The 16,944-nt window shown below is 43.5% G+C and overlaps 1 long non-coding RNA gene across 1 annotated transcript in view; it reads left to right on the top strand.

The window, feature by feature from the left end:
- The first annotated feature begins 5,765 nt into the window (after positions 1-5,765).
- LOC139596768 (uncharacterized) overlaps positions 5,766-16,944 on the top strand; it is a 34,906-nt gene continuing 23,727 nt past the window's right edge. Inside the window, exons 1-2 of the long non-coding RNA XR_011681449.1 lie at positions 5,766-5,952; positions 16,795-16,914. This is a non-coding gene — a long non-coding RNA (uncharacterized lncRNA). The remainder of the gene's footprint in view (positions 5,953-16,794; positions 16,915-16,944) is intronic.

Raw genomic sequence — 16,944 nt, 5'->3', positions numbered from 1 at the left:
GGCATTTTCACTGCTGGAGCAGCCTGCTTTACACTGATGTAGCTGGCAGAAGGATAGAGCCCTCAGCTATATTGTATATATTCCTGTAAAGACAGGGGTAATCCACCAAATTGAGGAAATAGGACATAACTCAGAGAGTGGGCACGTGCCTCTGCGTGTGTGCCTGCACCTGGGTGTGTGAGAGACAGAGGGAGAGATGAGATATATGGGGAAATACATGAGAGATGAGACTGGAGAGATAATTTCCAGAAAATACAGCGACCATCAGAAACTCTGTCTTTCCAGCTGGAGGGTTTTGCAGTGCTGGTGCCTCTCTCTTAACTTGACAGCTCCACTCTTAGCCCAGCTCGTAGTTGCTGCCTATAAATTTAATTAGAATGGGGGTAGGGGAGGAACAAGCCTGCACAGCACTTGGCACAGCTCTGAAAATAACCAGCTTTAATACCTTTGACATTGAAGCACCTGCTAAGGGCACAGGCTGCTGTACAGCTGACCCACCCTGCTCTGGAGACAGCATGTGTCACTTTGCTTGTCCTCAAACCGTGCAGCCCACCCATAACCCAGGGGCTGTGTGCATGGCTCTGGGGCTGGGCATCTCCCCGAGCACCACCAGGCAGCATTTCATCCTGGAGGCACCAGGGAGGGACACCAACACCCCTGAGCCTGTGAAAAGGGAGATGCTCAGGCACTGCAGCGTGCCTCGTGTATTTCATTTTCCTCTCTCTGATGTAGTGGGCTATTTTCTGTGTTTGCAACTAAGTGCTGCACTGCAGCCAGCCGTGAACATTTCTGTTGGCCCAGCTGGCCTCTTGTTTTAATGCTGTTCTCAGGGCTCTCCCTGGGTAGAGCGGGGAAGTAAACAGATTGGAACTTTGCCCACACATATATATTTAATTGTGAGCTGATTTTGTGCTAGGGAAATGTAATAGACCCATCACTTTAGGCAGACAACTCCCAGCTGAGGCAACAGGTTAGAGATTTTCCCCACTTCTGGAGCTTCCTGAGACGTAGCAGGTCTTATAGATGTAGGGACTCTTTGACAGAGATTGAACCTTTTATACTGTTTCTGATAAGCTCTAGGCAGTGTGGAGGCAATTTAGGGATTTGAGGGATATTTGACCTCTTTCCTATGCATGCTGTGGGGATGTGCTTGTGATTGTGGCTTTGGGTCATGTTTGGAGATGTCCCAGCTGAGAAAAGAAAGTCCCTGAGCTCCTCTCATGGAGTCCATCAGTGACACAGTGTCAGGATGCAAATGAAACCTGGACCACACCTGACCCTTTTGCCACCATTAAGTGGCACTGAGGCTGCTGCTAGAAACACTTTTCTAATGTGTAATTTGATTTTTTTTTAAATTGTGTTTGAATCTAACCCAATTTTAGTTCAATTCTAGTTAGCCAAATTCAAATCAAGATCAGATTGAATTCCTGAGGGTATTGAAATCTGAGAGTATTTTCATATCCTCCAGGGAAGGACTCATTGGACCTGAACTTAATTTGAGGAAAAAAAGGCTTCAAGTGTCTTGACATCATCTTCACAGAACCATGGAACAGGTTTGGGTTGGAAGGGTTGCTTAAGCTCATCTAGTCCATGAGCACAGGGACATCTCACACTAGACCAGGTTGCTCAAAGCCCCTTCAGATCTGACCTTGAATATTCATCACCCTCTTTCTTTTTAGGGGGTGTTTCTTTGTATTGCTCTGTCTCAAAGCCCTGCAAGCTGCTGCATTTGCTCAGACCTGAGGATGAAGCAGCACAGGAGGCTCTGAGCAGGGCACCACGCCAGGCAGAGGGGTGCACACAGCCTTTGCATACACCACGCAGGACCTGAGAGGGCAAGACAAAATCCATTTTAAATATGCGATCGAGTCGTGCAATTTTCAGCCTATTCAGGCTTAGCAAATGCCTTTGAGGGATCAGACTACCAAGCACCACAAGTACAGTTGTGACTATGCACCAGCCTGTAATGCAACAGCTCTGATGTGAAGTTATTACCGCAGGCACAGTGTTGATACCTGTGTTAAGCCTCTGAGCATTGCCCAGTGTGAACTATGTGTTTCCACAAGACTGAGCAGACCCAGACAGAGCTGATTGCTCTTGCAGTTAATAAAAAGCACTGCACTTTCTCTCTTGACAATCCCGACACCTGAGTGCTTCCTACGTATGACAGTTAGCACATTCTGGTTGCTCAGTGGCCTGTGAGAAATGAGCCTCTTCTCAATTTAGTTCCTATCATCAGACAAGCAGTACACACAATAAAAAACACACCTTGACAGTCAGCCCCCAAAGTAGCCCTGGGGACTGCAGGTCCGAACTTCCCTTTCTCTCCTACACAAAGCCATAAACCAGATGGAATTTATCGGCCTGGGCTTCCTTCAGGTAAATCAAGGTAACTCCACCAAGGTCAAAGGAGTCACTCTGGTCAGTGCAGAATGGCCTGGAGGAGGGGAACCTCTGCTGACCCCACCACGTTTCTTCTCTAGATGGGGCTTGTCAAGCCCCCCTGAGTTGCACTGGTGGCCATGGTTTGCCACAAGGTCCCCTCAATCAGAACAAGGTTGAAGTCCTGCCTCCGCCCATGAGCTGAGGAGCTGACCTTCTCACAGCAAAGAACACAGCATGGGAATGATGTCCCTTTTTTTCCAGGAGGCTGAGGAAGGCACAGGGCAGAGGGGCTGGACCAGCAGTGGGTGGAAGGTGGCTGCTGCAACAGGCTGTGCTCCAGCCAAGCCCAGCTCATCAGGTCATGTCAAACGGAGCTAATATAAATGTCAGTGTGCTGCTTTCCGTCGTGAAATCTGTGTTTGTTGAACTGCAGTTCATTTTCAGTCTTCCAGCTCTATGGATGCTATCAGCTGACATGTCTGGCTGGTATCCTCTGCCAAAAATACACACACTCTCAACATTTCTCAGGAGTTGGGTTTTTTCCCCCCTCCCTGTGACATGCTGATGTCAAATTTCTTCCTGGCTCTGTGATACACAAGACTGTCCACACCTACCAGATAATGAGTTTAACATTTCAAGGACAGAAGCTCTCAGTCTCAGTGAGACACGGGGTGGATGTGCAGGCCTGATTTGGGGTAGGTGCCAAAGGTGGCAGGGCTCTTTTAAGCTTTTTTGGCATGTTCTCTCTTAAGATAATCCAACCCAACAGAAACAGATGTGTATAGCTCAGAGTACCACTGGTATTCTTGTCACAGTTAAATACTTTGTTGTTGTTAACAGCAGCTTAAATTCTTCTCCCATTTTTCCTTGCTTTTAGAATAAATTCTGTTCTTCTGAGCACCCAGGTCTCAGTCTTCTATTTATGCTACTCTGGTTGACTCCAGGCTCTTCATCATCTCCCCACCCTACAATTTTATGTTGGCTTTACAAATAAAAATTCTTACTCTCTTCCATGCTGCTCCCCCACCTTTCTCTTGGCAACCTTATCTGCATATCCAAACTCAAGCATCCATGCTCTGACAATGACTCACAAGTCTACTCTGGACTTGTTTCTTTTTGTCCAAAACTGAAACTTCATGCAGTGCCCTTAACTTTCACTCACTCATGGTGAACTCTCATCTTAAGCTGACCATGAATTTCCAGTTTCCTCCCCACAAAATCCAGCCCCTTTGCCTCTCTCTCTTTTTTTTTTTTTTTTTTTCCTAGCATGACCTGGAACTCATATTTGTTACTAAGGCTCCAAATGTAAGGAATTTTTCAACTGGGACACCTCCCTCTAATTTATTACCTACAGAATGTGTCTATGTCTTTCCAAGTTTCAGTTATAACAAACAGAAAAGATGCTGAATTTACTGGTGCTCCACACCAAACTCTTACAGAGGTTTAGAATTACTTGGATTTTATCTGTGGAAACATTCTTTATTTTTCTGGACAAATTGAACCACATGTATGTTTTTCCAAATTACTCTGGAAATGTAATTTCTCCAGCTTATCAGTCTGACCAATGTACTGAAAATATTTCTCCATGAGAGTCCTTCTGTTTCAACAAATGCAAGTAAATCCTTACTATGAAGACACTCTTCTGCCTCATTCTTTAGCTCGGTCTGATGAGACACTGGTGATGCCAGTCAGGAGAAAGGCAGCCAAGGAGCCAGAATCGTGTCCACCCTCCCAGGCTGGCTCGCTAGGACAGACACACTGTCTCCTCATGACAGAGAGAAGTCTTCTCTTCCCTGGATGCAGCTGCAATTTAGGCTGGTGCACGTTCTCTTGATATTTCTCCTGTTCTTTTGCCAGTTCCTCTTCCCTTGATTTTGTCTGAGCATTTCCTGGGACAAGAGCAAGATTTTTTATTTCAACATCACCAAGTTCAGCAGGCTCCCAAACCTCAGTGCTGAGGACTGTGAGATGCCTCATGCAATGCTGGTAATCAATAACATAAATTAGAAAATAGTTATTTAATGGCAGTAGGGGAGCAGAAAGGGACAAGAACCAGAAAGTTCCAAACTGTGTATTTGAGACACCCATGCTTTGACCTTGATAACTGGTGGATCAAATAGGAGTTGCACTTCCATGGGGGTCCCTTCCCACCAGGGATATTCTACAATTCTGTGGTTGTTGCACTAATGTTTGCAGAAATGTAGGGTCACCAGGATCAGAATCCATTCTTCTGGCCAGTGAGTGACAGCAGTGTTTTTATTTTGGCAGGCCAGCATCATTCCAGCCACCAGCACAAGGCAAAAACATGCACACACAGAGCACCCTCCTGCCCGTGGCACCCTCCAGACATCCCACCTCACCTGCTGACACAAGCCTTCAGCGCCCACCAAACCCAAAGGCAGCTAATTGGGAGGTGATGACAGCCAGGGGATTGCTGGATTTGCGCGCTAATTTCTCTATTTTAGCATCACACAGCCCGAGTACAGGTAAAATGAGACTCTGCACTTCATTCCAGAAGTGCATTTCATTCTACTTCATTCCATTTCCTGCCTTCTCCACAGTACACATGAGCACACACACACACACCCACACACACACCCACACACACACACTCATTTTCTCTCTTGGGCTGTCCTGTAGCCAAAATTCAGCTGGAGATTGCATTACACGTGCTTTCCAAAAGGCTGGCCAACAACTTCAAGGGGCAACGTCTTTTTTTTTTGTTTCCTCTTGCTAGGACAGGGCTGCAAACTGCAGCTGTAGATGGGTCTTTAGAAATCACAGCAACCCAGCTCCTGTGGGGAAAACAGCTCTTTCCACAGGCTGGGTTACAGCTTCCTCACACTTTTTATGCCAGGGCTTAGGATGGATTCCTGGCTCTTGTACCACATGATGCTGTTGAAGCTCTGTTTCGAGTACCCAGCCTCCTCCCCTGTTCTACCACTGGCATCTGCCCCTGCTCTAAGTCTACCAATTATTTCCTTTAAGTGTCAGCAGCACACCAGACACACTGAGATATAACCTTTCTCCTAGTTGATGCTGTTAAACTATTACTTGAAACTGAAGTTGCAGTTGACAAGTGCTACTTCAGTCACTAATAACTACTCCAGGCGTGCTAGTGGTGTCTTGGCTCTTAATGCTGTGGCTCAGGGCTCAGGGAGTGTCTTTACAGGTCACTTAGAGCCATCCATCTGATCTGAAACAAGATCAGTCAATCTCTCCTCTGGCTCTGTGCCTTGCTTGCCAGGAGGTTCTGTCTAGGGCTGCAGCAGGGGCATACTTTGCATTTCTGGGTGGCTTTAGGGGCTGCCCATGTTCCAGAAGATCCTACTTTGGGATGTACCTGTGAAACTGTGGGCTCCAATTCCTTGAGCTTGAATACAGCCTTTTCAAGGGAGAAAGATCTCCTTTATTTTCCTGCATCAAAATTTACTTTCTATTTTAATCTTCTATTTTTTTTTTCCCAAGCAGTTTCCGTGTTCAACAAACACCTTCCTGAGAAAAACAGGATTTCTGCATGGATGGAGGATGAGTACTCAGACACACAGCTGAATGCTGCAGCAGCAGGTAAGGAATAGCTTTCCTTTCATTTCCCACTCCCCTTTCTTCAGGCTCAACTCTTTCAGTCCAATCAAAGCGCCTGAGGTATCTCAGACACAGAAGATTCAAGTTTGGCAGAGGTCACAAATATTTCCTTTATATTTTGGCAGGGTTTTGGCACAGTCTGAGGATAAATTTTGAGCATAAATAAGGCAAGGGCAGATCATCAGTGGCTTATGCCCTGTTACTGCAGAGAATCCTCTCAGAGATGCTAAACCCAGAGCAGCCTCCACTTTTCCTTTGTCTCCTGCATATAAGAAGCTACAATGTGGTATAACAAACTAGGTCTGGCTTTTCAACAGAAAAAGGATATGTCAGGTTTTAAGTCTCCTTGACATGACAACATCTTCATCTAAATCGTGAAGCCATCCTTTGGATAGCCCAGCCTTGGTCTAATGTCTTTTAGAAAATGATGCTCATTTAATTCCTGAAATGTGAAATCTAGGTCTCAGGTCAAGAGCATAGATGCTGTTTAGCTGAAAAATTTAGATCCATCAGACTGTCTGCAAGAGTCTGCAACTTTTCAAACTTTAGATTGCAGCTAGACTCTTACTGCTATATATAGTCTTTTAAAGAGTAGCATCTAAATAAAAATACCCTTGAAGTACAGGGCACTTTTTATGCTCCCACCCTCACAATTTTTTAGGAAACAAAAGGCTTCTTCAGGGCCACAACTTGTCTGCACAGAACAAACAGCCAGACCTCAGCTAAAAGTTTATTCCTTTTTTCACTCTTTATCCAGCCCTGAATTCTTCCCTCAGGCAGGATTTTGATGGGACTTGATGGGAGAATCCCCTAAGACAGGCAGGGTCAGATCACACAGATGAAGGGACTTGACAATATGGGAGATATGGAAGCACCTCAGCCAGAGCAGGGCAGCTACTTCATGGGAAAAATAAACCAAGTTCTTATCTTAGTAATTGTAAGGACAAATTAAATCTAGTCCCAAGCAATCAGGACTCACCCCTTCACTGTTACAAGATGACAGACCTCCAGCCAAGCCACATATCCTTTGGTAGAAGAGTGATCAGCTGAATCTCTTGTCAGGCAGATTTCTAATTCTCATAAGGTATGTTGGTTATGGGCAGGATATTTCTACAATACAGGGAAATTTTCATCCTCAATGGGAAACACAGCTGGGCCAAAGGAAAGCTTGCGTGGCACCTGTATCTAGAACAGATCACACACACATATGAGCTTCCAGAAGGCAACAGAAACTCCATTCATATGGCAATTGTGTCTTTATATCCTCTCTATGTGTATGAATTTATGGTTGTATGAACAGCCATATCCAGTTATTGAAGTATTTGATGATCCAAAGTGCTCAAGGCCTTCTTATTCCATCTCATTCACAGTTAAAGTTCTGCACAACCTTTTTACTGGCTTTCAGCCTGCCATAAATACAAATGACTTGCCAATAAAAGCTGGTATCTCCCTCTGTCAGGAGGACTATAGCATCGTTGTTATTTAAGAGGTGGCAGTTTTGACACAATTCTTATTTAAAATTTGTAAAAGGAAAAAAGATGATGTAATAAATCTGCATGTTCTTCCTAAGCAGCCATTGAGAGTGGATGCTCTTCCCCTTTCCAACAGCATCAGCCGTTTAATGTTTCCTGAGTTGTTTTTGCATGAATTAGGGCGTTGGAGTGAAGCACTGTCAGTTACAAAACCACGCTGTTGTCTCCAGCTAATTTTGCGTTAGTAGCTCTTTTAAACTGCTAAATCTAGTTTTTAGTGTATGATCATTTTGTTTAGTGATGGTGTAAAACAGCTGCTACTTTTCTGATGAGTTGCCTGTTTTCCATTTTATGTCTCTGCAAGATGTTGGGTTTCATCATGGCCCCGTCTGACAGGCAGCTGAGAACAACCTGTAAAAAAAACCTCCAAAACACAACAGAAAGCAAAGAACCCCAAATCCAGGGGTCCAACTGCCCATACAGCCAAATTTCAGAGTGATCAGTCCTTCTGTCTTTACTGGTACCCTCAGACCATCCCAATTCTACACTAGGATGATGTAAATGAGGAGAGCAGGGTGAGAAGGAAAGCAGGAAAATTGCTGCTCTAAAGGGGAGAGTGGCCATCCAACACCCCCAGACTGTTTCTGTGGGGCTGGTTCAGATTAGGGTGGCTGTGCTTTTTGTATCCTTGCTGCTCAGGCTGCTGCTCCCTGCTCTCTGCCTGGTTATGGCCAGAGGGCTGAAATTATGGCTTGGATGAAATTATGGCTTGGGGTGTCCTTCCAAAGTAATTAATCACTCTGCTTTCCTCAGATGCTGCTTGCAGCCACTGCTTCTTGAATGTTGTTTTGCCATTGAATTGTTTGGTGCCAAACTCTTCTCAGGATGTGGCTGCTCATGGCCATCAGGAGAAGGGAGCAAGGCCCAGACTGTTCATGGCTTATTTACCCCTCACTGACATTTCAAGGGGCCTCTCTAAAGCAAAATCCCCATCACCTTTGTGAAAGTTGTTTTGCGTTTGGTGCTCACCAGAGGTTCTCATGAGGAAACACTTAGTGGTCACCCCGTAGGTATTTGCTGCTGACTTTCCCAACCAGGGAAGCAGCCCCGCTTCATTCAGTGGCAGAAAGCTGAATGGTTGTCTTTGATCTTGCCTTATCCCCTGTATCCTGTGGGCTGGCATTTGTTCCATGTGTTCCAAGCAAGAAAATGACAAAACTCATAAAGGAAGCACTCAGAGAGCTTCTCAAAAAGGTGAAGACTAAGATCTTTCCAATAATAACCCACACTCCATAAAAAGATCTTAGATTCTGGATAGACAAATTGGAAGCAGCTTGCCTCCCTGATTCTTCCTTCCTTTTGCATTTACTCTCCTCCTCAGCACAACTCAGGCTTTTCCAAAAGCAGTGCAGCCCATTGAACAGCGGTGGTCTAAACTGTTATGGAGATCTTAAACTGCTGAATTGTTACAAGCTGAAATTGATTGCAACTGAAACTGTGAACTGAAGTGCTGGAAACAACACAAAGAGAAGTGGGGAAAGGGTACGAAAGATCTTGCTTTATTATTTTGGGTTTTTTCCCTCTTTTGTAAGATTTCTGAACAATTTGGCCTTGATGAGTTCTGCATCTCTCTCAAAAGCTGTTGGACTGTTTTTCCTGGTATTTTCAACACAAAAGGTATACTTGGTTTGTCTTCCAATTTGCTGGTTGCAGTGTAATTTCTAAAGAATTCTAAAAGTCTCCTTCAAAGTCAGATCCAGAGGGAAAATCTATGATGTCAGATCCAGAGGGAAAAATACTATTAAATTTACTCCTCCTCAAGCTAAACCTCCCCCCCCTCCCCTTTTTAACTTTCCAAAACTAAAAATCTTCTTAGCCTGTTTCACTCTACTCTGCCTTGATTTTATTTGCACCCTCATAACGAGAGCATCTGAACACCTTGGAGTAGTACATTAAGCAACGTGAGCAACATCTGTCACGTACGGTTTGCTCGCTGTCTCTCAGCATCCTTAAAATGAATTTACAGCTTCTGCAGGATCAATAGTGCTGGAGACAGACAGTCTCTGTTCATCCTCAGAGCTGGCACAGTTTGGGTGAGACCCTTGTGATGGTTCCCCCAGCCTGCTGTCCCTTTGTCCCCCAGGTGCCAGCTCATGCACCGGGGAGCACCCATGGAAAAACTGCTCTGCACCAAGGTTGTTTCCAGTGGGACAGAGAAGTCCAAGTAATTGGGAAATCAGATGAGGCTGTCACTGTTTCCCTGCTCTCAGTTGCATGTGTATGGTCTTGGGGGCCTGCAGTACTCAGGAGCCCAGATGGATCCAGCATCACTGATTTTCCAAGGTTTTCTGCCTCCCTCAGGTGGCTTTGCTTATTTCTTAGCATCAGTTACAACTTAGGGCTCTTGACGGACAAGGATGTTGCTGCTTCTCACCATCAAAAACTTCTCTGCCAATTTCTTTGACAGAGACAATGTTCTCAGCCACTGAAATCAGGTCAGTAAATGTCCCCTGCTGAACAGAGCTGGGAGCCCTCTCCTCTGAAGCCAGCACCACAAGCAAGATCTAGGCATCCTGGGGCACTGTAATTTCAAGCAATATGTTTTCTTAATGGGCCAAATATGCTTTGCTTAATTTTGCTTTCAGTGCATGGGATTGTTATTGCTCAGTGGCCCCACACAGGTGTTTAAGCAGTTTTGTGGCAGGATTTTCCAGTAGCAGCATGAGGTTTTATTGACTGTTACCTCAGGAGTAACTTCAGAGGAAATGACATCCCCAGCTGGTTGTGATGGATGCATGTGGAGCTGTGGCAGAAAACTCAGGAGCCAGTGACCTCTCTGTCATTGTCTATCATATTTTGGGTAAGAATGCAAAGCAACTGTAAAAGGACACTGCTTTTCATGCAGTGAGAAGAGTTAGGAGAGATGAAGTTACTAAATTACTTGTTTTCCCTGAAAACTGTCGGCTTGTCAGCTCTGATAACATGAACATACTGAGGATAGGTCAATAAGTAAAATAAGTTCCATATTTTGTGAGGATTCTAGGTTGTAGGGTTTAATTTGGTCTATGAGTGTGGATTAAATGGTAGACTAGGGGAATCTGGCCTCTGTGTGGTAACCTAAATTATAAATTACACAGCTTTTGACACATAAGAGACATCTGACCCACAACTTGCCCTTGTTCCAGTTCCACAGTAGGTCAAAACCCAGGTGAACACCACTAATTTCTCCTCAGTGCCATCAGCCTGTACTTTGCCATCCATAAAAAGCAAACCCATGTACCTGGCTGTTTGGAAACCCAGCAGGCTCCACCCAGGGCATATTCCAGAGCCTGTGTCTCTGGGCAATGTCTGAGACTGTGCTCCACTGTTAGCAGCAATGGAAACAGGAGCTATCTGATCAAGACAGATAAATACATCTATTTCAGAATACATAATCTTACCACATATGTGAAGTAGTTTAATCATTAGCAAGTTGTCAAGCTTTTATTGAATGGAATTAGCCTCTTTATTTCTGGTCAGGATCAATCTTTTTTTCCCCTTCCCAGTACAATGAATGCTTATATGTTACACGTTGCAGCGTCTGGGGCAGATGACACTTGCCAAAGGGTTTGATGATCAATTCTGATACAAATCTGACATGAAGAAACAGGAGAGAATCTGCATCAGATGATCAGTGGGAGAGATAAATTCACATTTAATGCTTCTAAATGTCTGTGCATGTTATATCCATCTCAAACACAGCATTCAAAAGCAAGCACAGTGCACAAGATGATGCTTGGGTGAGGACACAGAGTACAGGGGTGAGGGTGGCATTTCTCAGTGGAATGTTGTAGAACTGTGGGATGGAGAGCCTAGTTAGAATCAAGCGTGATATTAACTACAAAACTATGGGGCACAGAAATGGCCTCTTGCCCACCAACTCTGGCATACAGAGGCCATGGGCAGAATAAAAAAGACTTTCCATATTTGTCTATTCACTAAAAATCTCTGTTAGATTTGCACCTCCAATTTGGAGATGAAGGAGAGACCTATTACCAGTCCCAGACCTCGGAGCCATGCCTTCATTTACCACCAGTCTGCTTTGCTCCTCTTCCTTTCCCTTTCCAAGCAGGGCTGTAGATGAGTATTCATGAACACTCCTTATTATTTCTCCCCTCACAGTTGCTTTTTTCTTCCCACACCTGCCAACATTAGCTCCTTCCTTTGACTCACGCTGCTGTACAGCCTAATGCATGTGATCTCCATGCCAAGATGTTATTTAATTTCCCAACAAAGTTCTTTTGGCGTGGAATGAGCTGAGCAGCGAGAGCACAGGAGGGGAGGCATAGGCAGGGGTGGGAAGGGGAACCAGAAGGAACAGGGGCTCAAATTTATGTTGCCTCTGGCTTCACACACCCAAGTTGTGCTGTGTGTGTCCGGGGAGCGGCGTGGGTGGGTGGAGATGGCAGCAGGGGGTTCATCAATGGCAGGTTGCTGAATCAGGAACCCTGACACTTGTGAAGTACTCTGTCAGGAACATTAAGTATCCAAAAGTGATAAAGCTTCAATTTGCTAGTCCATTAGACTAATTACTGCAATAATTAAGTAACTACTTGATTAGAACTAATGGGTACCTAATTATCCAGGAGAAAAGTATCAGGTGGCAATTATCAGGTGGCAATTAATAGACTGGAGTTAATGTCTTAGCACTGTCTTTGTATGAATTCATAAGCAAGGTAAAGAAAACAAACAATAACTTATTAATATTTATTGGTGCCACAGTGTTTTTCAGCTTGTTTCATTTACACAGAACCAATTAGTGAAAAGACAGTTAGTGTTGCAAAGATGTAAAGTGACTGAAGCAGGAGTTTGATTTTAAAGGAACAGGATCACATTAGCACTTATAAGCAAAGACAAATGGGTATCAGCCAGGGACTTGATTCTGGTGCTACTAATTCATCAACAGAAGAAATCAGAGTAATTGAACTCAGTATTAATAATGAAACACACAGGAAGGCAGTTCCCGTCTTAATGGGGTTCACTTTAGTTTTGGTCCCTCCCTGGGTCTCCATCAGCTTTTTCTACAGTGCCTGGGAACTGCAGGGACACCTCAGTGCACAAAGGGAACTTCCTGCTGGCAGGGGTGGGAGACATGGCAATAAAACCCTCTGGATAATGCTGCCAGCTCTCTGAAGGAGACAGATTTCCTGGACAGCTGAAGCCTGGGTGCAACACAAGTTCCATCATGAAGGTGAGATGGTTCAGCTGAATTCCTGCCCGTTCACTGTGTTGGTGTAAAGAAACCACAACCAACAGCTCCATTCCTGGTAATTCCCCCTTAGCTCAGCACCCACTTGAAACATCACTGTGAGCTCCTGCAGATGATGTCCAAGAGTAAATTCAACCTCCTTTAGACCTCAGATTGGAGTGTGGTCAGTTTTTTGGGGGGAATGTCTTTTTTTTGTATTCTCTTTATTTTTTTCATGGCAATGCAAAGGTCCACCTTCTCAGATTACATAATTTGCTGCTGTTTCTTTGAGGTCAATTCAACTGTAGTGATTTTTGCAGAATGAAACTATGGCCTAGGATGCACTTCCCTAGCTCTCCTCTTCAAATTCAAGGAGCTTTAAATCTCCCAGCAGAAAAATGAAAAATACCAGGGTTTTCTTTCCTACAGATCTTTATGATCCTAATGATCCTCTGAAATGGCTTCAATCCAAAAACAGTTGTGCATGCAAGTTGTCTCCTTGTCTCTCTATGGGAGAGCTCATATTAGCCATAATTACTCTCCTGAGTAAGAGTTGTTAAAGTGTGATATACAATGAACTCGTGACTGATTTTAGAGCACAGAATGAAGAGTTCCCTTATAAACCTCAATCCTTTGAAATTCAGCTGTTAGTAAATGAAAGACCAAATTCCAAGATGGCTTTTGCAGCTCTGCACAGTGCCTGGTTTTATGGAAGTGGAGGATCTTGCCTCTACAACAGCTATTTCCCCCCCCCCCCCCCATCCTTTTTTCCATGTTATAAATAAGTGAAAGGTATCCTAATCATATTTTAGACTGTGTGCAGAGTCAGATGCTAAACCATAATGTCTGTATATGAGAACATGTGGAATGATAAATGGAGATAAATCTAAAATTTATAGAACATGAACATTTGCATAAACTGCAATATCCAAACACATAGGCTGTTAAGTAACAATTGTCACAAAGGGCATAAAAAATTCAACTTTGTTTCATGGAAAGAACTCAAATTCCTAACATGATTAAGATAATATATCATTTGTTCCTATCTTATTAAAGGCGTAATTGTTGTTAGACACAGAAGTGGCATTAACTCTAATCTGGCTTTATATATGTACAAATAGGAGGAGAGGTGGATCTGAAAATTGATGCTTTTGGTGATCCATAGGCATTTTATTAATGTTTGAATAATAACTGCCTGGAGGGCCTGTTATAAATTAAAGGGACGAATTGAGATATAAATTTTTATGAGGACTAGTTATACATTTCCATTATGTGTTTAAAAATGAAGGAATTACTGTGAACACAGCAGAACTCACATTTATTTGAGGTGATTTGGATGGGAGGGAAGGTGCAGTGAAGGAAGCTGCATGCTGGCTGTAAGAAAGATGTATCTGTCCCTGTGAAAAGATATATCATATGTCATGCATGAACTCTCTTCCACAGCAGACTTTTCTCTGCAGCTGATTTCGCATGATTATTTATTTGACAACAGCAAGTGATGATATAGCAGTGAGTTTTAGGCCACTTAGAGAAGAATTCTTATTCTTAAATCATAGAGGATTTCCCAAACCCAACCACTGTCAAACTAGAGTTAATCTAACAGAGAAACCCAGTAATCTCCTTGGCATACATTTCTCATTATTCCTCCTGCTTGGGTATACACATCTTCATTTGCAGTGCATCTGTGGGACCAGCAGCGCTTCAGAGCTTCCTCCTGCCCTTTGCTGAGGCTGCTTTTGGGAGCTCAGCTCTGATTGCTGAGAAAGCAGCAGCTCCCCTTTGCTATCCAGCAGCCCTGATGCCCTGGGAGATCCTCACACAGTCCCATCACCGTGCTTTGACGTGACAGTGCAGGGGATGACAACCCAATACCCTCACTCAGGCAGGCTTGGCCCAGACCCACATGTGCTCATCAGGGAGAGGAGGCAGGATGCCAGTATTTAGACAGCCACTTAATATGTGGGGACCTGTTTTCCATGCCCTGATTAATTGGAACTGACCACAGAGGGCAAAGTGTCCTAGATGAAATCCTCCAGTGTTTGACCCCCGTTTAGAGGCTTGATTGCTCTGGACTTCAGTAGGTGCCAGCAAGCTCAATGCCTTGGAGGTCTTTATCTGCATTCTCTGTGCCTCAGTTCCCTGTCTGGCTCACAAGAGTGCCTCACATGAGTGGTTTGAGGAGGAATGTGTTCATTGGGATGATATCCAGAGAGATGGCAATGTTGTTTCATCTGCAGACATCCACACCAAGGTAGCAGCTGTGCAAGTGTGTGCCAGGGGAGCTTTATTATAAGACACACAGCACAGGGGCCTTCCATTTTACAGCCTTTCATGTGAGTCAATTAATCAATTTAAATTTTGCAGGCTTTTTTTTTTTTGGTTTTTTCTCCCAACCCTCCCTTTAATTAGAATTGCAAGGGCTGGGCAAGTATTTTCTTTTTGGAATAGGTCTGATTCATTGGGAAATAAGACTTGAGGATGCTCTTGGCTTGCAGAGAGCCTGAAGCATTAATGAAGTTGATAAAACATCAAGACCCAGCTCAACCTTATTTTCCATCTTTGAAGCACCACACTTGGCTCTACCACTCATGGAGATCACTGTGCACACTTGCAGGGAGGTGGTTGGCATTGCCTTTTGATCTACAAACAGCATTATTTTTTTCTTTCCAGTGTGGAAGTGAAGTGGTCTACAAGAAATATGACCAAACGTCCTCATGGTTCTGATCCAGGTTCCTACTTTTAGCAGAGTTTTGAGTCTGGACTCTATTTCCAGGCAGCTTAGCCTGTGACAGTAAACCTGTTGTGACAGTGAGAGGAAGAAGGATCAGCTTCACTTGGTTCCTGCACAGTTGGCTCAGCTTTCTACAACCTCAGTGTTTTGTCTCCAATCTTTCAGCTGAGAAACACAATTTGTGACACTCCCAACCTTACTCAGATCAGCCTCTGTGTCTGCTACCTTCAAGGATAGTGCCACGGTTGTGTCTCTCTCTTTTTCCTGTAAAGTCATACAAACAAAGTGATTGTCATGAAAATATCATCCAACAAGCACTGAAGCAGCAAAAATTATTCTCCCAGTCAATTGGAATTTTTTCTAGATGCATTACAGTGCTGGACAAGTGACTAATTAGGCAAGACTTGTACTGTCTGTTTTTCAAAACTATGTTTTTTCTGTATGTGTTATTGAAGGGACAGATTCACAAGAGTTTCTTTAGGGAAGATGCAGGGGAATGTTATAGAGAGTAAGTTCTATGACAGAATTAGCAAATGTATTAAGTACAGTGCCAATCTGGTATAGCAGAAATGACTAAATACCCATCAGGGCCTGTCACTCGTCAAGAAGTGAAATCTTAGACCCATTTAAGTCAATGACAAATGTTCACAGAATCTGGCTGCAAGTTAATAAATGTTTGGAGCCTGTTTAACTCAAACTCTGATATTTGTCAGATTAATTATTTGACTGATCTTATTGTGTGTCAAACAATTTCTTTGTGGAGTTAGAATGCTTTGTGTTGCATTATCTATAATTCTGATTAAGAAAACATCATGCAAGTATCGAGATATATCAAGTTTTATATCAGGTCATAGAGAGCTATTATATAAAATATTAAATAATATAATTAAATATGGGATTGTAAAATGTTCAAAATAGGCCATGGTTGAGGCTGTATTTCATGCCTTATTTTTTGACATTTCCTGATTTAGGAGTACTTTAATGTTCAACCTGAACTTTCTTTTATCATATTCTTTTTATTAAGCTACATTTATGTAAAAGGAAAGAAAATAACTCCACATGCACACCAATTCCTTCAGCTTACACTTGCCTTTAATACAAAACAGAGGATTTCAGGACTATATACATCAGGTGTTTTCAGCAAAGTAGCAGCAGCAAATCATAGACATTTGTCATTCCTCGGAGCTGTCTGACAGTTCTGACAATTCATTAGGCTGGGCTGAAAAGAGGTTTAGAAAGCGAAGGAAGGATCACAGGTAGTGGAGTTGCCTTTGCATGATCCAGTAATAGCTGATTTGTATCATTTTTGGTGATGGATACACTCTTCAGATTAAACTCAGCTGAATTTTCCCCATTTATTCTTTTCTTTTCTCTTTCTCTTTTTTCCTCAACAGGAGCTTCTGGGCACATTAGTCTAGATTTAGACCTCGATTTACCCCAAGGAGGAGATGCCCAGGAAATTCTTCCTGGAACCTCCTGATATTTGTGGCTTTTCAGAGCTAAGGAGAAGTGAAGTGAGTTTTGCTATTCAGTTTCTACCCAGT

This window comes from Agelaius tricolor, unplaced genomic scaffold (assembly GCF_023055355.1).
Source record: "Agelaius tricolor isolate 1412-34295 unplaced genomic scaffold, bAgeTri1.0.p SCAF_16, whole genome shotgun sequence".
Taxonomy (NCBI): Eukaryota; Metazoa; Chordata; class Aves; order Passeriformes; family Icteridae; genus Agelaius; species Agelaius tricolor.
Note: the sequence above shows the minus strand (reverse complement) of the source record. Positions and strands in the feature narration are given on the sequence as shown.